A 24,372-nucleotide genomic window follows, 5' to 3' on the forward strand; every position below is an offset into this window, starting at 1 on the left:
GTCTCTGTGGCGCAATCGGTTAGCGCGTTCGGCTGTTAACCGAAAGGTTGGTGGTTCGAGCCCACCCAGGGACGGAGCCTTTTGCCTGATTGGAATCCTCCTTCCATTTAAAATCGATTTAGATGTATCGTCCACGCCCCTGTTAGGTCCTTAGATAACGTGGTGAAAGTATGCCATGCCAAGACTCAAGTTCCACGAAGCCTCTAAACTGCGGATAATTCAGAAAAAGTAGTGGAGCCGACTTGGGGCTTCGGGACTTCAGAGCCTCTGGCCACTGAGCGTTTGCGTGCGGCACAATTATTTCATGCGTGTACGCTATGCGTTCCTATGTGTTCCGGTCCTCGGTCCCGTCCGCCCCCCTTTCCCTCAGACTGTGAACAAATGACTGAATTTCCCCAGCTGTAGAAGAGGGTTAGCAGGAATACTTCCTTTACAAAGCCATCCAACATTTGACGAGAAAAGCCTGAAAAGCATCTGCGCACAGAAATCAATGTTCATTAAACGATGGCCACTATAATTATTTTCTCTTGCAGCAGCAGCAGCGTTTCATTTTTTACCGCGGCCTTACTCCCCTCCTCACTTACCTTTTCTTTTCTTCGGAGGTGGGGTTGCTCCCTTTTCTAAACTTTGAGACAGAGGTTTACTAATTGCTGAGCCTGCCCTTAACCTAACTGTGTAGACCAGGTCGGCCTCGACTTGTGACCTCATACCTCTGCTTCCTTCCAGAGGTAGCTAGCTGGGACTAGAGGCCTGCACCGCCAGGCCCGCAGTCCTCAGCTGTGTTTCCAGGCATGGCCATGTTTCTCCCTAACTGTTGAGACGGCCAGGTTAGAGGGGGTCTGACTAAAACTCCCCAGCCAGGCTGTTCTGTTAAAAATGAGAAACGTGCTGGGCTTGATAGCACTGGGGAGGCCGAGGCAGGCACATCTCTGAGTCTGTGGCCAGCCTGGGCTACAGAGTGGCACAGTCTCCACGCGGAGGAAACCTGAAAACTCTGCAGCCGGGAGGCTGGGGATCAGCCAACCTGGAGCTACATACATAGCAAGACCTTGTCTGAACGCAGTCGTAGCTCCACAGAAATGGAGCTCTGTCCCAGCCACAAGGGTGACAGCTCCGCCCTTTGTCAGCTCCAAGAGTGACTTCCAGCTCTTTACCATTTTCTTATTTAGCCTTGCTCCTCCCTCTCACCCTCCGGATAAAAAGTATTAACATTTCCAACTGCGAAGGCTGACTATATCTCCAAGGCTAGACCTTGGTGAGATGGAGGGATGGATGGTGGGAAGCTGTGGGGCTCTGTGGGCTGCTCAGAGCTGCACAGCTTCTCCGGGCAGACTCGCGTGGAACAGGACCCCAGTTCTCTGAAACCGCCGCCGCCGGCTGGATTCTTTCCCTTTAACGAGTTTGGCGTAAATGGGGCGATGATTTGGAGACGTTTGCGCGTTTATTATATCATTGCCATCATAATCATCATTATTATCAATGGTTATTTTGGTGTTGTCCGGTTTTTTGTTTGTTTGTTTGTTTGTTTGTTTTGTTGTTGTTGTTGCTTTGTTACTTTTTTCAGACAAGGCTCCACGTAGTCCGTGCTGATTTTTAGAACATCTCCCACCTTCACCTTCTAAGACCACTTCACTGAAATTTAAAACAATAGTGGCTTCTATGTTCAATGAAAATTTAGATGCTCATGATTCTGTATCCAGCTAAGTAGAGAATAAAAACCACAGGGGGTAGAGATTGTTAAAAGTTAAAGGGAAAGGAAACCCCACCAAAAAATGACCGCCCAACGTGGGGCTCGAACCCACGACCCTGAGATTAAGAGTCTCATGCTCTACCGACTGAGCTAGCCGGGCGTTAGCACAACCGTCCAGCCTATGCCTATATAACCTTGTTGGGTAATGGCGCAATCGTCCCTTTTGCTCCTTGGCGTTAGCTAATTTCTAGGTCTAGGATTTTGTCCGAAGCCCTTTGCTTCTGAGGAACCTGAAGTCCAGAGAGTGGAGGGCTAGAGAGAGCCGGGTGGGCCTCTCAGTTTCCTCCAGTTCCTTCTGAACGGAGCTGCCCGAGAGCGGGAGTCTGGGCGCGTGGAGCCGAGGACAGCCGACCGAGCGCGGAGACTCGTATTCCCGGAAGCCTGAGCTTTGCTCTGGTGCCTTTTCGCGGCTAGACCTCAGTGACGGTGGCTCGGGCGTGAGGGAAAACTGTGTCTCCACTCCTCTTCGGCGGAAGTTTCTTTCTAAACACCCAGTTTGTGCTGCCCGAGAAACAAGGCCCAGGCCATCCGGTGTAAAAATCACCGAGACACACTCGTATGGCATCCCGGTGTAGCATTTGCTGCAGAGGCAAGGGCTCGGCTCCGGGGTGTTTGCTTTTCCGACCGGTAGAAGAGGCGCCAAGTTTCCGGGGTCACAGGAGAACTTCGGCCCTGCGCTGGGGGAGGCGGGAAGAGCTTCCTCTGCAGCCCGGGTTCTTCCCAAGAGTTTGGGTCCCTCTTTTTGGGTGAGCCGCGTGGAATTATTTCAGTGACCCGGTTTTTCCGCAAAGGCAAAATTAGAATCTTGTTACCTTAACTAGTGCATAAAAGAGCTGCAAAGGGACGGTACTACCATATGCCGTGACTCGGATTCGAACCGAGGTTGCTGCGGCCACAACGCAGAGTACTAACCACTATACGATCACGGCGAGCCACCGAGCGAGCAGCGGGTTCCGGGCTCAATTTAACGGCCTTTCAAGGAGAGTAGCCTGCCCGCGATGTCTGACTTAGTCTAGGTAGCAGCGACGTCAAATATCTGGCTTTGCAAACCTTGACGCTTCCGGAATGCTGGCGCGGGGATCAATTCCTCACCTCTCAGCCCTTCTCCCGGCGATCTGGAATGAGAAACCGACACCCGCCGCACCGACCCACTTCGGTTATTCCTCTCCAAAGAAGCAAACCACCTCGCAGGCAGCCCAGACGATATGCCTATTTACACTCCAGCCAGGGTTCAGGAATTTGTTACCAGAATGGTGCAGTTGGAAAAGGAGCAGAGCTGGCGAGCAAGGTTCTTCCCAGCGGTGTTTTCCGTCTCCACGAGTTCCCTCCAGAATGCGGATCCGCCACTGAAGTCTCAGAGGAGAGCAGCCTGCACTTCAGACACTACAGAGCCCCAAGAGGACGAGCCTGCGCCTCCATCCGCGCCACCCGGCACACCGCAAGGCTTGTGGCAGGACCACCTCGCCTTATCCCCAGACCAGCTAGGAGAAGAAATTCCGAGGCTTGGGATCCAAGGATCCACTCAAAAAGTAGACGATGCGTTGGCCGGGAATCGAACCCGGGTCAACTGCTTGGAAGGCAGCTATGCTCACCACTATACCACCAACGCTCGCTGACCTGAGAATCGCTTGGTTTCCTTATGAAGAGTGCAAGTTCTCTGGCAAACTTCAGACTAAGGACAACTAAGACAAAAGAAAAGGAAAAAGAGAGAAACAAACTCTGGAATTCTAGGATTCGTCCTGTTGAACTTCCTGTGGTGGTTCTTGATCTCCAAGTTTAAAGATCAGTTCGTTCCTTTTACCGTTTGAAGGGAGCTTCTGGCATCGAGTGATCCGGGGAGAAGCTCTGCTGTGGGTTGTTTGTGGGAGACTTTCTTGAGGACAAATGCAGAAACGGTTGCGCTGAGACCTTAAAGCTATGTTCTCGATCTGCTCACTGTTCAGCGAGTCAAACATCGGCTGGAATATACCGCCTTCTTCTCTTCTTTACAAAGTATAGGATCTCATTATGGCGTCTCACTTTAATTTGCATTTATTTTATCTGTCGAAACGGATCGTGTTCCATGGTTTGGTAATTATTTACACCAGTGAATTGCATTTACTGAGTTTTATGTTTTGCCTGGTTTTTCTGTTGAGTATTTGTTTCCCCTACTGATTTATATCAGACCAACATTTCCCTTTTAATAATAATTATAAGAAACTTTTTAATAGGTAGAAGTGTTCTTTTATATTCTCAGGCTCATGAGTTTTGTTCTTTATGATCTCTGCCTTGTTTCTATCTTGAAAAAGTCCTTCTAGCCAAAAATCAAGACGCTTCTTCATAAATGTTTTCTTGTAGCTTTGTAATGTTTCCCTTCTTCTTTAATGCACGGTGGTATGAGATGCCAGTTCCACAACTAGACGTTTATCCCGAGGAAATAGCTAAGGATGTTATGCCCAGATCGCGAGGACCTCCAAAAGACAGAATCCCGCATGTAAAAACAAAGAGCCTTTATTCCAAGCTCCGGAGCCTGGTCCCTCTGTCTGTCCGACTCAGCGGTGAGAGCAGAGAGCCCTGAGCTCAGGTTGGGCAGAGTTTTTATCATAGCAGAGGTTGGGGTGAGGGGATTTCCAGGGTCCAGGGCCCTGATTGGCTGACAATTGTGTAGGGTATCTATCTGTAAAACAAAAACAGGTGTGTGCTAGACTCAAGGGCATCTGGCCATCTGACCTAACAGTTGGAATGTTTGGGGTGTCAGGTAATTCCTCACCCCTGGGTGGATCCCTGGGTGGTATCAGCTTAAGGCTTTTCCTGGATAGGGGTGTTGCCTACCAGCAGGACTGTCTCAGAAGCTGTGTCTAGGCCCCTAAGCCTGTCATGGCTGCTGTGTTTTCAAGCTATTTGGGGGCCCCTCCACCTTCCCCCCTTCACAAGTACCAATGATAGGACTCAATCATGAGTCCTACCTGTTCAGGGATGCAAGGGTATTGGGACCTACGAGCCATTCACTAACAGGTATTTCTAGGGCAGTGACATCTGTATCTATTGCCATTTTTAAGGCTCTGTAGTTCTGATCTTTGAGAACAACCAGACTATGATCTTATAGAATACCTCTTTGGTTCTGGATAAAAAAAAAAGGTCAAGTGTCTTATCTTACTGCAGAACAATTTTAGTTAATCAATTTATCTATTGACAACTCTGAATCTATTTCCTGGTATGTCAATGGACATTATAGTTGGCCATCTTGCCTCTGTGCCAAGGAATTTCCTTTTGACCCAGCATTTCAGCCTTTTCTGAACAAGGAACATGGGATGACATATTCTCTTCTGGAACTGCTTCAAGCTGGCATTGGGGCGCCATTGTCAGGGTCCCCAAAAGGCTCAAAGGCTAGTCAAAGGCTGGGCAATGGGGCATCTATCAGAAGCATGTGGCTATCTGACCCTGCCAAGTGGAAATCTGTTGAGACAAACTTGAACTAGGAACAGAAGTTAAATTTTATGAACTTATTTGGAACCCTTAGACCCACCTTCTTAATAACTGGGAAGAGCAGGAGTCCCAAGACAAGTGGGGAAATTTAAGCTGTACCTATCTGGAGTCCTTTTAACCTCTGTGAAGTGGATCCAAGTTTTGACCCTTTTAATCCTCTGAGTCCTACAGGAACTATCTTACAAAATGACATTAAAGTTTTAGATACATTAGTATTACCAATCTGTACTGACATCCATATCACAGACAAATCAGGGGATGGGTATCTGCAGAACAGCAAAAGTGGACTCCTACTGTTGAGTCCCAACCAGAACTACAGATTTGGGGCAAAAGCATAAACGTTTTCCAAAAGATGATAAACAGGCTGGTTACTGCGTAAAGGTCACGGTCATGACAGAACCCAGTGTTAGTTTGCAGAGCTTTATTAGGAGGAAAAGGTGGGGAGAGGAAAGAGGAGAGCCAGGCCTGGAGAGAGAGAAAAGAGGGGGGTGTGTGCAAAGCAGAGAGAGAGGGTGGGGTCTGATTCCGGCTTTTAAGGTGCATATGTAGTTGCCAGCCACTCTGATGATGTAAGAGGCAAGACCTGCTCTGCACATAGCTGGAGTGAGGACAGGATCCTAACACAGAGAGCCAGGTATAAAGTGGACAGATGGGAAGCATCTAGGTTCATAGATGACAACTAAAATAAATCTAAAATGCTGATAAGTTCTGAACTGCTATAACAGAACGGGAGAGCAATTTAAAACATTCCTCATCAACACTTATAGGCTTTCATATCCTCAGACCTTCCTTAGACCCATATTTAAGCCTTATGACTTACTTAAATTTTTATATCTTAGAATATTTTCTTAAAAATGAGCTAACAAGCTGGCTATAGTCTTGTAGATGGATCTGGTTGTCTGATGCTGTCAAGCTGACAAAGTCATAGCTAGCCTAGCTATTTTGGAGCCCCTTCACAAGGACACACACAGATAGATCTATATGGATGCTCATCAAAGTGTAAATCCAAAAATTTAGTTGGAGCAGAGGGGCACTCTAAACGTCCAGCAATAAGATTGGTTAAATTCAAACCATGTTTACTTCGTTGTGCCTTGCTTGCGGAATATTACTTTCTGAAGGGCAGTTGGTAACATCTATCCACAAATGCACATAACCTTTGATCCAGCATTTCATCCTAGGCTTTAAAACCACACATGTGCAAAATGCCATACGCACAAAATTATTTATGAAAGCACTGTTTTGTAATGGCACGGAGTTAGGAAAAACAAAAACAAAACTCTAAGGTTTCATCAGTAGGAAGCTATTAACTATGGAATACTCAAACGATGGAATGGTACATGCCATTAAAAAACAAAACAAAACCACACACACACACAAAAAAAACTCCCTCTAAAAAGGCCCTGTTGAATCAGGCGTGGTGGGGCAAGCCGGGCATCTCTGGTCTTGGGAGGCAGATGTGCAAATCTGACACCAACCTGACCTACATAAGAGTCCCAAGCCAGCCAGGACTGGAAAGAATTGTCAGACGGAAGAGACAAGGTGCAGAGGAGATCGCCTCTGTTCGTGCAAGAGCACAGATAAAGCGTCTCCGAAGTTGAGAATAACACTGATCACCTCAGTAGACACGGAGGGAATGTAGCAGGGAAGTCTGGTTACAGTTGTGCGTTTTTTTGCAAATTTGAATTCTAAATTACGTAAAACATATTCTTTTGAAAAATTAAGTGGACAAAAAAAACTACCAAAGGCTATTTTGTCTACTGAAAGTGTTAGAAATGTTATCTTTTGAAACATCCTATATTAAAACTGTGTAGTATGACTTTTTTGTACTTTCCGACTCAGTTGAGGAGTAAAATATGCACTTCCCTGACCGGGAATCGAACCCGGGCCGCGGCGGTGAGAGCGCCGAATCCTAACCACTAGACCACCAGGGACGCTGACAGGCTGGTCTCGTTAAGATCATATGATGCGAAGTAACTGTGAGCTTCCGGCTCTCCATCGTTCCGCTGAAGTTTTGAGATTCTGCACGAGACATTCTGTTTATCGAGACAACCTCTTCGAAAGAGAAAACAGCGAAAGAGTTCTCAAGCCTGGCTTTTAAACCCTGGGGAGGATTACATACACAGGATCACGATCCCAAGACCAGAAAGAGAGACAAACCTCTGCAGACAGGCTGCTCCTCTCTAGAAAGCCAAATCGCCCGGACTAGCAGGGGCTTTTATGCACGAATGTCCTCAGAGGGTGTAAGGAACGTCGCGGGAGGAACGCTAAGACATCCTAGGCCTCCGGCAGCCACCAGGTCCCGGGAGAGCGGCGCCGGCTGCCGCAGCTCCAGCACAGACCGGTGGTGCCCAGACTGCAGAAATCCGCCTGCTGGTTGGTGCGCAGAAGTACCTCAGTTTAACTCGATTTTTTTTTTAAAAAAGAACTTAATCTGAGAGAGTGGGGAGGAAAAAAATTTTGGCGTGCATTCCCAGACGAAGGAGCCTTTTAAAGTTCCCTACCCACCCCCCATCAAGGTAGTGCACGGAATTGGGGGAAAGAGAGACAGAGACGGAGAGAGAGAAACAGAGAGAAAGCAAACACGGCAAACTGCTGGCCACGAAGGCAACAAATAGAATGTTATACCCGCTTTTCTGTAGGTCTGGAATTGTTTAAAACAGTTTGAGGGGAAAAGAAAACCAAAATTAAGCAATCAAAAGCCGCTCCTCCGGCCTTCCTTTTTGTTTGTCTGTTTGTGTGTGATCTAACCGTGAAGTGATGAACTTTACGACGTACCAGTTCAACTAGAACATTTTAAAAGCACATCCCTACAGTTGGCTGGAATTATTTCTTTGGCTTACAGTCAAAGCCTTACCTAGAGTGAATAGACGTCACTTTTGATAATTGATTCTAATACAAACAAATAGAATTTAAAAACTGAGTCATTAACGATGTGCCCGTATCAATAGGGCCTAACCGGAGGGGGGAAAGATAGGATCCGGGGATGTTTGACGAAAGGGTATCTTTCTGCTTGTTTTTAATGAGTATGCTAAGATGTTAAGTATTAATCTTCCGTTCATCCACTCTCCACCTCCCTGTACATCGAGACTCTGCCCAGACCAGGTTGTGCAGCAGCCTTCCCAAGCGCGTTCACAAATTCTGACAGGCACCAAAAGGCTCTGGTTCCCTTCAGGGACCCCGCCAGGACCTCTGTCTCTGGTGCTAGGGCCTGAACTCTCCTCGGAGACGCGGGCATGCTGCTGCTTCTCTGCTGGTTCGTGGCACTAACAAAACTCTTAATTCCTTTGTCCCCAGTCCCAGTGTCCCTTGAACCTCTCCTATCCCAGACTTAACAGGTGTCCAAATGTTGGACATTTATTTTCCTAAAACCTCAGGAATCTGTGCTGTCATGGGAGAGCCTAATCTCTTGTTCTTTTCCTTCAGATGTTTTCACTGGATATCGGTGACTAAGTATCAGACAAACCCCCCAGGGATTGGTAAAAGGAAGCAAATGTATTTCTCTGGTCTTGCCGCTGTGTCCTCTGGATTGCAACATTTCCTGCTGCAGAGAAAGGGCCCAAGGACCTCACAAGAGCTCTTACAGAGGTTTTATACTTAGTAACCAATCGCCAGGGAGAGGACTCTGAGTGGAGCGGCCTGAAAATTGTACAGGGGACCCCAGTGATCGTCACCCAGGCAGGGCTTTTCAGTGATGCCCAAGAAACCCGAGTTCCTGTAACTCAAACTCTGGGTCAGCAAAATAGACTTGGGTGGAATTATTTCTTTGGTTCATCCCCAGACCCTTACCTGGAGTGAACAAACACACGTTCAGTGTCCTCAAGAAGTCATACAACACTCAAAAGAAATCAGAAATTTGAAAGAAATAAGCCTTCGGTGCGTAAAGATGATAAAAATATATTGTATGAAAAAAATAAAAACAAAAAGCAAACTAATAAGCGCAGGCAGGAGGGGGAGATGATCAGCCTGCCTCTGGACAAGAGCCTTTTCATCGAGTATCCTGCCACCTGCTGGTGAGTTTTGGCAACACACGAGAACCGAGGAAAGCGTGTGTGCTCTGGTGTTGGAACTCGCCAATTGCCAGAAAATGGTCTGGGGTCCCAAGAAAATGATCGCACATTCCAAAGTATTCGGCAAGACAAACAGTTTTCCTTCTGTAGAAGGTGCGTACCTATGTCAAATCAATCAGGCAAACGCCCGCAGAGGGGTCTCCCTGGCTTTTCCCCCTAACGCAAAGGGATCCCCATGTATCTCAAATTTCTACCACTGGCTAATTTAAATCCGCGTATTTGATAAGCAGAATCAATCTGAGCACCCAGCGCGACCCCGAGCACTTACTTTGATTGCAAGAAGCGCTGACCCTGGAGGAATTAGAATTTCTGACAAACAGTTTATTTATAGTTTTAAATTTATTTTGAAGTGTCTACTTATTTAACCCTTTAGTAGAACAGTCTTTCACATTTCCCACACCACCTATCTCAACATCAAAGAACCAGGGAAGGGTAAGCCTCCTCTTCCTGGCACCAAATCTAAGAGTGGATATGATGTGGTGTTTCATTTTCTTTTGTCAAGCATTTACAAATTGTGCCTGAATACAGATCAATGATACAAAGAAATTTACTTAAACGGCCTCCATTTGGTGAAAACAAACCAGTAAACCTGTGAGGACACAAGAATGGACCAGAGAAGATTTAGATGTGCTTTTTTGAATTCCTTCTAATACGATAAAAACCCTGGGCATTGTGTAGAAAGGAAATAGAAGACAGAGAGAGAGAGAGACAGGGAGAGAGACACAGAGAGAGACAGAGACAGAGAGAGAGAGACAGAGAGATTCAAACCAGCCAGAGGTGGGGATCTCTCCCGGCTCCCCGCCCTGCACATAGTCCAGATTTGGAGCTGAAGAAGGCTGGCAACTTGGACGGCCAGCACTTGGGGGTTGGAGGTAGGAGTCTTAGTTCAAAGTCATCTCAGACACAAGGGGAGTTCAAAACCATCCTGCCTACATAAGACTCTGCCTCTAAAAACAAAACATAAATAAGTAAACGAATAAATATTATTTAAAAAAATCTCAACTGCGTGTGGTAACACATACCCCTAATCCTAGCACTTGGGAAACAGACCAGAAATTCAAGGCCAACATGCACTACACAGGCCCCTGTGTAAATAAATAAATATCTGAAACAAAAGCCTACCGAATCAAGCCAAAGGACCAGGAGAGTGGTAGCCTTGAAAGTCAGAACACTTTCAGATAAGCATGGCCCTGTTCAGCCAACACCACAGAAATAAGCTGTGCCTCACGCTCCTCTGAGAGAACGGGTGCCCAGACATCTGTCCTCAGCAGGTCTCAGAGGAGACGGGATACCAGAGAAAACTTAAAGCATCTGAGTTTGAATTTCACCAAAATCAGTGATAACAAAGCCACCTCAGTGGTGTGCGCCTTTAATTCCAGCACTCGAGAGTCGGAAGCAGGTGGATCTCTGTGAGTTTGAGGCCGGCCTGGACACAGAAAAACCCTGTCTCAAAAACTAAGGTGGGGGAAAAAAGGTAAAAGAACAAGCTGAGGAACCGCACACAGAGGGGGGGAAAAACAAAAAACAAAAAACAAAAACAAAAAAAACTGCTCGAAACAGAGGGGCTATTCGGGAAGCCGAAAAATCTAGTTTCTTGAATCAGTTTCTCCTGGAGGCCTGAGGATTTTAAGGCCTGAAGAAGTCTTCCTCCCTTACATAGGGCTGGTCAGTTTGAAGACAGTTCTGGTTGGCCCAGAACTGTTGTGTGAATTGTCCAGATCCAACCTGCAGCTTGCTGAGCCAGTCTATCAGTGGGGGCCACGTGGTGGGAGACAAAATTGTCTTAGCTTTTGCCTCAACTCAGGAGGTTGAGGAAGAAAATAATTTGAAATCTTTATTATTACTTGCAAATTTGCCATATTTATTATATATTACTTACGTTTATATACATAATTGTATATTAGGCTTCTAATTATAAATCAATACTACTATTTATTACTTATCCCTGCCAGCCTAACTTCTGGCCTCTCAATCTGACTCCCTCTTGGGCCTCCATGGGCACAAATAGTGTAAAATACACACACATATAAAATAAAGACTAATAAATAAAGTCTCAAAAGAATAAAAGAAAAGTCTGAGGTGGGGGGAGGGATTTGAAAAAAATAATCCCCCAAATTTAATGGAGAGCCAAACCTACAGATGTAAACACTCATCCAGCAAATGAATGCCAAAATGCCTCATAGAAAGTGCTGGGAACTAAAATAAGAGGAAAAGAAAAAAAAAAAAAAAGCAAAGTATGTTGAAATTAAGGACAGGAAAATGATCTGAATGATAGTGATTTCTCATTAGAAAGCACAATTTTGTTTGTTTGTTTGTTTACTTGTTTGTTTTTGTTTTTTGAGACAGGGTTTCTCTGAGCTTTGGAGCCTGTCCTGGACTAGCTCTGTAGACCAGGCTGGTCTCGAACTCACAGAGATCCACCTGCCTCTGCCTCCTGAGTGCTGGGATTACAGGCATGGGCCACCACCGCCCGGCAGAAAGCACAAATCTTTTTAAAGCTATGCGGGGCTCTCAGCCTAGATTTCTGTATCCATGAAAATATCCTTCAAGAATTGAGGGGCAGGGGGGAAGATGATCTGATGGTCAGTGGTAAAAATGCTTCCTGTTCTTCTATAGAACCTGAGTTCCATTCCCAGGACCCACATCTGCCAGCTCATAACCAACTCTAACTCCAGCTCCAGGGGACTCAATGCCTTCTGCCCTCTTCTGGTCTCCAAGGGTAGCTACACTCATGTGCACAGACCCATACGCAGACCTACACACATACACATCAATAAAAACAGAAATACATCCTTATTCAAATGGCCAACAAGAACATGAAGACATCAGCCATAGGGAAATAAAAACAAAACCACATTTAAGACAGCATTTATACCTGTCTTAGTCAATGTTCTATTTCTGTGAAGAGACATCATGACCACAGCAACCCTTATAAAGAAAAACATTTCATTGGGACTGGCTTACAGGTTCAGAGGCTTGGTCCATTATCACCATGGTGAGAAGCATGCTGGTGTGCAGGAAGCCGGGGTGCTGGAGAAGGAGCCAATGTTCTACATCTGGATTGGCAGGCAGCAGAAAGAGAGAGGGAGTCACTGGGCCTGGCTTGAGCTTCTGAAACTTCAAAGCCTACCCCCAGTGACACACTTCCTCTAACAAGGCCACACCCTAACGAGGTCACATGTCCTAATCTTTTCAAATACTACCACTCCCTCTGAACCTATTCGGGCCATTTTCATTCAAATGACCACAACACCTACCAGGTGTAGATAGCTATCAATCAAAACAGAAATTAAAAAGAGCAAGTGTTGATGAGGACAGGCAGTTGGACCCTCGGGGCCTACGGGTAGAAACACGGAATGGTGCAGCTGCTACGGGCAAGTCTGGCAGCTCCTCCATGAGGTAAATATAGACTATGACTCAGTAATTCCACTCCTGGGAATAAACCCCCAAGAACTAAAAGCAAGTAAATAAATATTTGTCTATGCATGCTCCCTGGAGCATTGTTAGATTTGGATACCTTTGGATTTCTATAAATGTGGAAACCGTCTAAATGCCCTTCAGCAAATACAGAGATAAAATGGGCCGGCTGTCATAGCTTGGCGGTAGAGTGCTTGCCCAGCATATGGAAGTCATGAATTTGATCTTTAACACTGAAGAAAAGAAAGCTCTTTCCAAGAGAAGGAGAACTGAGTCTATTCTAGAGTTCAGGAAGCAACCCGTCAGCCTCTAGTGATATATGAAGACATTGCTCACCTATAAAAAGGAACAAAACATTGATGCATGCTACAAGTGGGCTGGAACTCAAGAACTTCACCTTAAAGCTGGACTTGGTGGCTCATGCCTGAAATCCTGGCATGTGGGAGGTAGAGACAGGAGCATCAGGAGTTCAAGGCCAGCTCGGGCTACATGACACTCTGTTTCAAAACCTCTCAAACCAGCCACCTTTAATCATAACACTTGGGGGGAAAGGTGACAGATCTCTGTGAGTTCAAGACCAGCCTGGTCTGCATCCTCAGTTCTAGGCCAGCCTGGGCTATAGAGTGAGACCCTATCTACACCACAAACAAAATAAAACAAACCCCCACAAACAAAAGCCATCAAGAAGCTAGACACGAAGGTCACATATTGGATAACTTCATGAATTTGACATGTGCAGAGTAGATGAGTTTGTAGAGACAGAAAGTCTGGTAGTTGTCAGAGGTTGTGATGGCCGGTCAGCAGCTTCAGGGTTTCTCTGTGTAGCCTGTGTGTCCTGGAACTCACTCTGTAGACCAGGCTGGCCTCGAACTCATAGAGATCCACCTGCCTCTGTCCTGGGATCAAAGGCATGTGTACCACTGCTCTGGAAATATACTGGTTTTCATTTGTTAGCTTATTTTGTTGGTTTTGTTTTGGATATTTTGGTTTGGAGAGTGACTCATGTTGCCCCGCCTGGCATTAAGCTATCAAGCCAGGTTATTACCTTAACTCCTGGTCCTCCTGCCTTGGCCTCCATGGTACTGAGACTTCAGGGATGAGCCACTATGCTTCACTCAAGAGCTTGTGTTCGAGGCCAACCTGGACTACACAGAGAGACCTAGGTTCAAAAAGTTTAAAAAAAAAAAATTGCTAGAGAGATGACTCGGTGGCCAAGAGCACCCTAGTGGTTCTTTGAGAGAACCTGAGTTCAATTCACAGCACTTACACACACAGCCACTCACTCACCACAGGCCCTCCCAGCCACTCACTCACTAACCACTGGCCCTCCCAGCCACTCACTCACTCACCACAGGCCTCTCACAACCATTTTTAATGCTAGTCCTAGGAGGATCTGATATCTTTTTCTAGCTTCTGCTCTTCTGCTTACACATACACATTACACAAAAATACAAATTGTTTTGTTTTTGATAGACTCTCACTATGTAACTCTGGCTGGCCAGGAACCCACTATGTAGGCCATCAGGCTGTTCCCAAATTCACAGAAATCCACCTGCCTTGGCCTCCCTAGTCTTGGGATTAAAAGTGTTCTCCACCAAGCCCTCTAAAAATAAATCTTTAAAAATTAAAAGCAAATGGAAGCCTACATCTTTTGCTCGCCACCCCTTTTGTGCTGTTATATTTTCCTGCCTGGCGATGTTAATCCTGACTTTTCCTAGTCACCCATAGTATCTCCTGCCTACATACTCCTGAGTGTGCAAGCCTCTTGGGCCAGTGGTCCAACCACAGGGGTGATTTTCAGTGTTCAAGTGTGAGTCTCCTCCCCAGAGATTCTGGTTTAGTTGGTGTGGGGTGTAGCCTGAGTGTCGGCACCTGCAAAGCTTCCCAGCTGCCCGAAATGCACACCCAGGCTTTACTGAGGCTATTTCAGGCCCAGGAGGGCATGCATCCCAGGGACACTGTATTACTTCTCTCTTACGTTCAGCTGTTACTCTTAATTTTGAGCAGATTTTGTTTCCATGGAAAGACTGCGCTAGCCTAGAGGGCCTTCACTGTTACATATTTCTAGCTACTTTAATGAGCTTAGCCAATATTTGAAGACTCCATCTAGACCCACTAGCTGAGAAAGTTCCCGTGCTGTGCCAAGATTCAAATTTAACTTAGGATAATTGATGCAATCCCAACCAAAGGTGGACCAGGGAAGGAAATGAAACCTAACATCTAATGAGAAAAGGCGACCCTAAATAACGGTAGTGGCTAAGGCCCAGGCCTAGTGACATCATCACCTGGTTGGCAGTGAGTGCCTGGGGACAGGAAACATCAAGAGCCGAAGCCTTCGGTTCTCAACCCTGGGGCGTTAGTTTGTTATGGACTTTTCTTGTCAGTCTGACTTGGTTATTTTATCTACAGCATTATAAAAGTACATGTCAAAGGCCGGTGGGACGCCTCAGCTGGGGGAGGTACTTTCCAGTCAGGCCAAGGAGAAAACACCACTCTTATATAGAATATTTGGAAGATCTTCTTAGCTCCACAGGAGTAGATTTTTCTGGTACTGGAGTGTTGGCTCAAAGGTTAAAAGCATGTACTGTTATGATAGAAGACCTGAGTTCAGTTCCCAGCACCTACATCAGGCAACTTATAATTGCCAGTGTGTGTGTGAATCACCACAGGCCTGTGGCGGTCAGAGGGCCACTGCAGGAGTCAGTTCCTCCCTCCCACCACGTGGATCCAGGAGACTGAACCCAACTCCCCCGCTGAACCATCTCACTAACTTGGAGTTCTCCTTTTGAAACAGAAATGCAGCCGTGTTCTCCAGTCAAAAGGTCAGCATCAAGGAGACACAAAGAAAAATCTGACTTCATGAAATCGTATCAAATGAACATAATGGCAACATGCCAAGCTATGAAAGATGTAAAATGTTCTGGCAATGGTGGCACACGCCTTTAGTCCTAGTATTTGGGAGGCAGAGGCAGGTGGATCTTTGTGAGTTCGAGGCCAGCCTGGTCTACAAAGCGAGTTCCAGGACAGACTCCAAAGCTACAGAGAAACCCTGTCTCGAAAAACAAACAAACAAACAAACAAACAAAAAAGTAATAGAAGAGCTGGGCATGGTGGGATGTGCCTACAATCCCAGCAGTCAGGAGGCTGAAGCAGGAGAATCGTCATACTTCAAGGCTAGCCTCGACTACATAGGGAATTTCAGGCCAACCCGGGCTACAGGATAACACTATGTCTCAAAAACAAACAAACAAAAAACCCCACAGCCATCCTGTCCCGGGCATTTTGGGAGTGCTTTGCCAAGAAGCACAAACGGAGCATGAAGAAGGGAGTGTGGATGCTCTGGCTGCGAGGCCCCAGGCCCCGCGAAGCCTAAGATTAACCCCAAGATGCTGAAGGCTCCCTTCCGCAAGCTCCCCCCCCCCCCCCTATGAAGCCGCCTGGGACGTGGATTCATGGCTGCAAGGCTAAGGGTTGCAGACTCTTGCCAACCAAAGGCCAAGGCCCAAAACAATGCAAAGTCTGCCGCTCCAGCTCAGGCCCAACCTTAGCCTGGGTTCCAGCTCCAACTCTAGCTCTGGCTCCCAGAGGTGAAGGCCTCTCTCTGTCTGGCAGTGTAAAGACAGTGGAGTGGTGTGACCCCGCCCCCCCCATTATTCATAAATGACCAGTGTTATGTGCTGTTTTACAAATAAACTTGAAGGAAGGTCTGTTTGTTGTTGTTGTTGTTGTTTTGTTTTGTTTTGTTTTTTAACCTATAGAAGAGATCAAATCTGTAACAAAACTCTAAAAAAAGTCTAAGCTAATAAAAATAATATGAAACTGGGTGTATGGGTCAAAGGTCATCCTCATTTATTCAGGAAATTCGAGGTCAGCATGAAACACAAACGACTGCTTTAAAAAAAAAGTGTAACTGAGTATTATATTACATTATATTCCCCTGTGAACTTGTAAATAGTTAAAAAGAGAAGGGAAGTTCTATGTCCTTCTGTTTGTTTTGAGACAAGAGCTTGGTGTAGACCAACCTGGCAGGGAACTCTCGGGGCTAGGATTAAAGATGTATGCCACCACACTTTCTCATTTATGAAAAATAGATTTATTTTATGTATATAAGTGTTTTGCATGCATGCGTGCCTGGTGCCCTGGGAGGTCAGAAGATGGCGTCAGACCCCCTGAAACTGGAGTCTTGTGAGGCTCTGACACCAAGCAGTGTTTGCAAAGACTTTATTTTATGGTTCCTCCTGTGGTGGTCTGCACCAGGGCGTCTCATGACTGCTGTCCCTCGTCAGGACTTCTCTCTTCCTGACTAAAAATCAGTAGCCTCTTCTTGCCAAGTTTCTCAAATGTTGAGTGAACCTTGTCTGAGTCTTTCCAAGCCTTCAAATGTGGCTCCACCCTGAACGCCCACGGATTATTTTAACCCACTAAAAACGGTGTAGAGGTTTGTCTAAGGCACTCCATTTATTTCATAATCTTTCCTAGCTGAAGTTCTTTACTGCTTAAAAAAAGGTAGACAATGTTAAAAATTAAAATATATATATTCTTACAATGTCTAAGCACAGTTCTGTAGCGTTTTTCTGTAAAATCTATCTCATGAGAACTTAATCATTCCATGGCTGCAGTCAGTGGAATCTGCTTCCTTCCCCTTCTCCAAAGCCTTGTTTTTAGACCATGGTAACATTTTGAATTTTAGTTTCCACTTTTTTTTTTTTTTCATGTGAAACTACCACCTGGTTTATTCTGTTTTTAAAAAGGACCCTGGTTGTTGAGCCTGGCTGAGGCAGGAGGATCACGGACTATTTCAGGTCTGCACTTTCTAGCTGAGAGACTCCATGTGAAAACAAGACAGAACAAGGGAAGGAAGGAACGAACGAAGGGGAGACAGGGGGCCGCAAAAACCCCAGAGAGCTATTTCCATTTTGTTCATCTTTCTGGTATTTTAATTTAATTCTTTGTGAATTTCATACATTGTGTTTTGATCATTTTCACTGCCTCCCCAGCCTTTATATTAATTTAAATTTTTTGTTTTATTTTCTTTCCTCTTCTTTTAATTCAAAAAATATGTTTTTCTATCAATTATTTTGATGATCATTAAGGCATGAAAATAAGCTAGGCTTGGTGGAGCACACTTTTAATTCCAGCAATCAAGAGGCAGAGACAGCTGAACTCTGTAAGTTCGAGGCTTGCCAGAGCAACATAGAGAGACCCTGTCTCAAAATCAAACAAACAAACAAACAAAGCATAAAGCTAACCCATTAGGACTACTTCTTTGGTTTTTCAAGACAAGGTTTCTCTGTATAGTCCTGGCTGATCCTGGAACTTGTTCTGTAGCCCAGGCTGGCCTTGAACTTCTGCCTCTGGAGTGCTGGGATTAAAATCATGCACTACCAGCTCCTGGACTTACTCTTCTTAAGCCATGTCTTACTCACTCACTGTTCTATCGCTGTGAAGAGACATCATGACCACGGCAACTCATATAAGAAAGCGTTTAATTGTGGACTTGTTTACAATTTCAGAGGCTTAGCCCTCCTTTATCATCATGGTGGGCAGTGTGGCAGCAGGCAGGCATGGTGCTGGAGAAGCAGCTGAGAGTACCACATCCTGGTCCACAGGCAGCAGAGACAGACACAGGGCCTGGTATGGGCTTTTGAAACCCTGACCCACCCCCACCCCTCACCCCCCACCCCCACCAGCCGCCATGACAGGCTTCCTCCATCAAAGCCACGGCCTGTACCACACCTCCCAATCCTTCTCAGTCTACTGATGATTAAGCATTCAAATATATGAGCCTATGAGGGTTATTTTCATCCTAACCAGCACAAGCAATGCAAGATATACATAATATTTGCTTTTCCATGTATCTGTATTAAGCTATTAAAAGGCAAAGTTATTACATAGGGAATTTGTCAAGTGAGCCCTTACAATATAAAGAAGTCTATTTTTTCCATGTTACTTTTTCTTTAAAATTTTACTAAATTTTGAATTTGTTAAATTTAAAATTTTTAAACAATATTATTTAGGGGCTGAAGAGATGGCTCAGAGGTTAAGAGCACTGACTGCTCTTCCAGAGGTCCTGAGTTCAATTCCCAGCACCCACATGGTGGCTCACAACCATCTGCAATGGGATCTGGCACCCTCTTCTGTGTACATAATAAATAAATAAATTTAAAAATATATATTATTTATTTATTTTGAGACAGGGTGTCACTTTGTAGCCCAGACTGGTTACCAATTTGTGGTGATCCTCCTGCCTCAGCCTCTTGAGTGCTGGGATTGGTTTTTATCACTTGACACAAAATAAGTGAAGCATCAGATGGATTTTCCTGATTGAGCAAGGAGTGTGTTTACTATTCCCTCTGTCATCTGAACCCATCTTTCTGGGTTCCAGATCATTCTTTTCCGTAAACCCTTTGACAGTTCTCCTCACAGGGATTTGTTGAGGTCAAATTTAAGTTGCAGTTCCTCTCAACACCTTCACCTGTTTGAACGTTTTATTTGCAGTGGATCAAACATCAGGCCCCAGCACACTAGCCAACGCTTGCCCCTGGGTCCCAGGCCCAGTCCTCTGACGTCATCTCCAGTCCGATGCTTCCGTCTCCAGTTCTGTTTCAGCTTACTGTTGAACAAGGTTAGTTGTCCTGTAGATATCTTTGCAATCTGAATTTGCACCTCGGAGGTCCATTTGATGTTTCCCAAGTTTCCTCCTCCTACTTATTTTCTCTGCCCACCAGCCCGCCTATCCCTCTCCTGCCTAGCTATTGATCACTCAGCTTTTTATTAGACCAATCAGGTGCCTTAGGCAGGCAAGGTAAAACAGCAACACATCTTTACATAATTAAACAAATACAACATAAACAAATGCAACATACCTTTACATAGTTAAAGTAATATTGCACAACAGCATACAGTATCCATTTTGATAATTAATTTGTTCCATCTTTGGCAGAACTACCATATTCTAACTGCCCTCTATTCCCTTTGATACATTTGTTTGTTTGTTTGCTTGATTACTTCGAGACAGGATGTCATTATGTAGCTTTGCTTAGCCTGGAACTCCTTATGTAGACCAAGCTAGCCTGAAACTTGTAGAGATCCATATGCCTCTGCTTCCTGAGTGCTGGGAATAAAGGCATGCACCATCAGGCCCAGGTTAATACAGCATTTTAAAGCTTTCTTGCCTATCTTGGATAATTCCTGGCCCAAAATAGGAATAGGAATAAGCTATTTCTCCAAGGAATCTCAGTTTCTTTCTTTCTTTCTCTCTGCCTTTCCTTCTTCTTCTTCTTCTTCTTCTTCTTCTTCTTCTTCTTCTTCTTCTCCTTCTTCTCCTCCTCCTCCTCCTCCTCCTCCTCCTCCTCCTTCTTCTCCTTCTTCTTCTACTTTTGCCTAGGCAAGTGCTCTTCCACTGAGCTAAATCCCCAGTCCCCTCCCCTGCTTTCTTTTTTGAGATATGGTTTCTCTGTGTATCCCTGGCTGTCCTGGAACTTGCTCTATAGACCAGGCTGTCCTTAAACTTTCAGACATCTACATGCCTCTGCCTCTCGAGTGCTTCGACTAAAGGTATGCGCCACCATCACCACCCAACTGAATCCTGGTTTTTAAGTGGGTGGACATGAGAAGTGTTCATTACTACATGATCACTGCTTCTAGATCTTTTCATTATAAATTAGAAACTTTTAAAGACAAAATGCTGTGAACACAGTTACTTTTGTAATTTAAATTTATTTTTAAATTTATTATTATTATTATTATTATTATTATTATTATTATTATTACAATTATGGGTGTTTTGCCTGCCTGTGTGTCTGTGCCACCTGGATGCAGTGCCTGCTGAGACCAGAAGGGAATGTGGGATTCCCCTGGAGCAGTTTAGATTTAGAATTATATAGCTTTGACTTGATTTCATCAACAACACAAATCAGCATTTCTATCCCACAACAAAAATCATGGTTCAAAAACCCCAGCATTAACTGCCTGTAATTACACACCCAGGAAGTTGAGGCAGGAGGATTACAAGTTCAGGCCAGTCTGGGGTATATAGTGAGACTCTGTTTAAAACAAAACAAAACAAAACCCACCATTATTAATTAATTTAAAAATAAGATTTTGCAGCCGGATGTGGTGGTGTACACCTTTAACTCAGCACTCAGGAGGCAGAGACAGGCTCGAGGCCAGCCTGGTCTACAGAGTGAGTTCCAGACCGGCCAGGCTACACAGAGAAGCCCTGTCTCAAAAATTTTTTTTTATTTTTTATGTGTGTCTGTATAGGGGTTCAAGTGGTCCCCAAGGAGTCCAAAAGAAAGCACTGACTCCCCTGGAGCCCCCTGATGTGGGTGCTGAGGACCAAACTCAGTTCTCTGAAAAAGCAGTATATGCTCTCAACTGTGGAGCCGTATCTCCAGCCTCCGTTCATTTTCTTACTTCCATAACACACTCCGAATAGTTCCAGAATAATACCAATGATAATGAGTACTTGAAAATACTTTTGCAGTAGTTGGGCACAGTGGCCCATGCCTATAATCCCAGCACCATCAGCATGATTGGGTCAATCTTGAGACCTATCTGGTCAACATAGTGAGTTCTAGGCCAGCCCAGGACTGTGCATATAACAACACCATTTCAAAACAACAACAATTTCCTTAAAAAACACACAAACAACTTACTTTTAAAAATTTTATGTGTATGTGTGTGTGCTAGAGTGTATGTATGTGCACCATGTATGTGCAAAAGCTGTCAGAGGTCAGCCAAGAGCATTGGATGCCTGGAACTGGAATTAGTTAGTCATGAGCTGTAATGTGGGTGCTGGAAATGGAACCCAGGTCCCCGGTAGGAGCAGCGAGTGCTCTTAACCACTGAACCATCTCTCCAGCCTCTAGAAAAAAAAGATTTTTTGCACTTACTTTTGGTTTTAGAGTATGTCTTAAAGCCACTTGATTAGTTTAGTTGGGGGGCATTTTATAGACTAAAAGTTCTTGTGATGTAGGCTTGTGAGGTGGCTCAGCGGGTATAGAGACCTGCTTCCAAACCCAAAATTTGATTGCTAGGACCCACATAGTAGGAGGGGAGCTGACTCCTGTAAGTTATTTTCTGACATCTACATGGGTACATACAGACACGGGCACATGCAGACACACACACACACACACACACACACACACACACACACACACAGAGAGAGAGACAGAGAGAGACAGAGAGAGACAGAGAGAGAGAGAGAGACTAAAAGAATTATGGTATGGTTTTCCATAGTTGAGAAAAAAACTAAATTTATTATAAAAATATGCCTGCATATTCTTCACCCTTTCTCTTTTGTGGACTGTGTGTTTGTATGAGTACCTGGACCTGCAGGCCGGACTGGGTATAGGGTTGCCAGTGCCGGAGGCTCTGGTGACACCATTTGTAAGCAGTCCTCCTGTGCAGATTTCCCTTGGCTGAGGGGTGGTGACCGCAGAAATGCCCAGGTGCAAAAACAGGACATGAATAAATTCCTGGGTTCTATTAATATCTTCAGAAAGTCAGACTCTTTCTACGGAAGTATATTCCTGACTCTCCTCTCTCCCTGTCATCCTCCCAACTCCCCTTCCCCACAGATCCGTGGTCTTCAGAAACATCTGCTCTGATCCTTCGCCTCTGTTACTGTCCCCCAACTCCTCTGTTCTGCCTCTGGTATTGCAGCCCTCCCCCCAACACACACAACCCAGAAACTTGTGACTTGTGTGTGTATTGATGAGGGGGAGGGAGGGCGGATTGCTGCACAAACTGGCCTCATGGAAACGGTGGAGATGGGATAGACAGCTGCAGAGATCCGAGCCGGACAGACTGCATAAATCCTCCTCCCAAACAATTGTGCTCTCAGATTTCTTCTCTGGACAGCTGGGCCTTTCAGCTCCTGAAATACTTGGCAAGATTGGGGAGGGTCTCTGAACTACGCTTGCTGTCCATCTTCAAAGCCAAACACCTCTATATACCATACATGGAAACCCAATGGGGAACTCGGTACAGCAAGGATGAGGGCAATAAATGAGAGGCATCCTCTGCCATTTTTGAGGGCCAGGAGTTCCTTACTGAGAATGTGAGAGGACCAGAGTGGTACGGAAGGTGGATCATACAAGCTGGACTTGGGTATCTGACTTGGCTGTTTCTTTATTCTCTCTCTCTCTTGGTACCCAACATTCCCTATCCATCCATTCTGCTTATCATAAATACTCCCTGCCTTCACTCCTGCACCCCACTGCCACCGATGTCCCTGGAATTTTGGACTTAGCTATTTTTAAAACTGTCAACTCAGTAGCCACCTCCCTCCTCCTCTCAGCTGCCCAGTCCTCGGGCCAGCCATATACTCTCCCTTCCCCTCCCCCTCCCCCACACCAAGCCTTCTCTGGCTCTCTGACCTCGGTGAGACTGCAGCCAGTCTGGGGAACTGGGAGAGACATGGAGGAAGAGATGGGGGACCCCTGGCTGCAGCAGACCAACAGAATAGGCGGCTGTGGCTGGAGAATCGGGTATCAGAGTAACGTCTGACCTCCGGAAACAGTAAGTCCACACCAAACTGCAATTGCTTTGATGAGCATTCGGGTTGAAGCTAGAATTTCATAAAATTACAGACATCTGTTCTGAAAACTAAGATTTCTCCTGGCCAGGTACTCCATCGCCACACCTCCTGCCTTGTGGTTTTGGTTTCCAAGCCATGTCTACTTGAGGCTTAATGCAGCCTCTTCTCCGGCCCTCTTACTGTATTGCACTAAGCCTTTTGGGGTGTGGGGTGTGGGGTGTTCCGGCGGTGCTGAGGACTGAACCCAGGGCCTTGAGCATGGTAAACACTCATCTACCACTGAGTTACACTCCCAGCCCCCACCTCAAGACCTCTCAGACCTCCTGAGGACTCTTCCCCCCAACTCAAAGACTTACTCCAAAGAGGGGGCAGGAGAAAGGGAGACAGACCCTCTCCAATATCTGTCCCCCTCAAAAGACCGGGAACTTCTGGATTTGCAGGGGAGGAGGTAGATAATAGAAAGAGCTGCTCTTCAGTCAGGTCTTGAGAAACACACGGACTGTTTGTTGGCCAGGCAAAAACAAATATTAATTTGAATGTTTGGTTTGTACCCCGTCCTGTGAGAGAGGGATCGTAATGCCAGCCAGCCCCCTGGAGCAGCTAAGAGACTGGCTCCCTTTTCATTGGAAAAGTGACATTCTAGAAGGCACTGGTCTACAATGTTTACCTCTGTGCCCTTCTAACACAATGAAGAAGAAGAAATGGCGGGAGGTTGAGATGATCAGGACCTCACTTTCCCCAGGAATTCCTCCATTTCTGACACATCTGCTATTTGGTAGTCGGGATGGGGCAATACAGTGGACTCTGTCCCTTGAGGTCATTCACCCTTCCCTCCACCCCCGCCTAGGGCTGTTACACAAGGGACCTGAAGGTGACAGGCCCAGAGGCTCAGCAGCCACACTCACCTCACATCTGGAAGCCTCCTATTTCCTAAGCTCGTCTGTGTAATTCTTGTCTTGATCTCCCCAGATTCTCTCCACACCACCTTGACTCGGCTTCAACCCTTCTCTTTCCCCAAACCCAAATTTCTTTTTCTAGTCCCAGAACTGCCTGTGGAAACTCACTAGGTGGGAGGTTCATCAGCTGGGAAGAATCGGCGCCTGGGGGGATCTGGCCGGATAGGT

At 45.7% G+C, this 24,372-nt stretch overlaps 5 non-coding genes across 5 annotated transcripts; 1 reads left to right on the forward strand and 4 right to left on the reverse strand.

The window, feature by feature from the left end:
* On the forward strand, positions 1 to 74 carry Trnan-guu. Its single transcript has one exon. It is a non-coding gene; the product is annotated as a tRNA-Asn (tRNA).
* A 1,703-nt stretch (positions 75 to 1,777) lies between these two features.
* Trnak-cuu lies at positions 1,778 to 1,850 on the reverse strand. Its single transcript has one exon. It is a non-coding gene; the product is annotated as a tRNA-Lys (tRNA).
* A 757-nt stretch (positions 1,851 to 2,607) lies between these two features.
* On the reverse strand, positions 2,608 to 2,679 carry Trnah-gug. The gene has a single exon. It is a non-coding gene; the product is annotated as a tRNA-His (tRNA).
* Positions 2,680 to 3,287: 608 nt separating this feature from the next.
* On the reverse strand, positions 3,288 to 3,359 carry Trnag-ucc. The gene has a single exon. It is a non-coding gene; the product is annotated as a tRNA-Gly (tRNA).
* Positions 3,360 to 7,074: 3,715 nt separating this feature from the next.
* Positions 7,075 to 7,146, reverse strand: Trnae-cuc. The gene has a single exon. It is a non-coding gene; the product is annotated as a tRNA-Glu (tRNA).
* Between the last annotated feature and the right edge of the window lie 17,226 nt (positions 7,147 to 24,372).

This window comes from Onychomys torridus, chromosome 6 (genome assembly GCF_903995425.1).
Source record: "Onychomys torridus chromosome 6, mOncTor1.1, whole genome shotgun sequence".
NCBI classification, from domain to species: Eukaryota; Metazoa; Chordata; class Mammalia; order Rodentia; family Cricetidae; genus Onychomys; species Onychomys torridus.